Source organism: Schistocerca gregaria, chromosome 6 (assembly GCF_023897955.1).
Source record: "Schistocerca gregaria isolate iqSchGreg1 chromosome 6, iqSchGreg1.2, whole genome shotgun sequence".
NCBI classification, from domain to species: Eukaryota; Metazoa; Arthropoda; class Insecta; order Orthoptera; family Acrididae; genus Schistocerca; species Schistocerca gregaria.
In genome coordinates this window covers 380,564,201-380,565,110 of record NC_064925.1, presented here as the reverse complement: position 1 = coordinate 380,565,110, position 910 = coordinate 380,564,201, and positions in this window count along the sequence as shown.

The following is a 910-nucleotide window of genomic DNA, read 5'->3' as shown; positions in this document are numbered from 1 at the left end:
CCAGCCCCTGGCGCATAGGCTGCCCTGCACAACAGGGTGGTGTGTTAGAATGGTATTGGCCTGCCAAATCAACCTGATTCGCAGAGCAGCCTACATGTCAGGTGCAAGAAATGGTTTCCTAAGGCTCAACATATAGGCTACCCTGCATGAGAGGTGTGTGGTGCTGGTGTAGTATCGGCCTGCTTTATCGATCTGCTTTCGAGGGCAGCCTGTATTTCAAGGCAAATAGATGATTTTCAGATGAATGATGAGTTACCTGGCCTGCATGACAAGCATGTTGTGGAAGTATTGTCATCCTGCTTTGTTAGAGGGCCTACATGTGCCAATGATCAAGGCTGCAACAGGTTGAGTTGGATAGAGGAGGCGATGGACAGAGTGAGATGGAGGGGAAATTTTTGTATCTATCAAGGGACAGACTCGGACATTCCTTCCATAGTTTCTCCTCATTTGCTATGGATATAGTACAAATGTTGAGGTGGGCCAACCCAGCAAAAACGAAGACATCCAAAGTGAGGCAACAGAGCTATAGATATTTGTCATCACAAAGCTATAAACGAATTTATGCTTGCCACTTACAGGTGGTTTTTAGATTTTCTCATTCAATTCTCAGGTGGTGCAGACGCATGTTTGTAATTTTGTGAGTTTGATATATACAAGATGACTCAGCTGCCTATACCAATGTGTTTTATGCTACCTGCACACCTTCAAACAATTAGTCCTACAGAAAAAATGAACAGGATCTTTTTTATGAAATTTGATGTAGTTAAATTTTGCACTGGGATACGTTTTCACAAGACATTGGAGTTTTCGAATTATTCAAGAAAAACCTACAAAAGTATATCTCCTCCATCCCACTCTCTCTCTTCATGTTTTCCTTCCCCTCTCTTTATCTATTTCCTCCAGCCCCTCT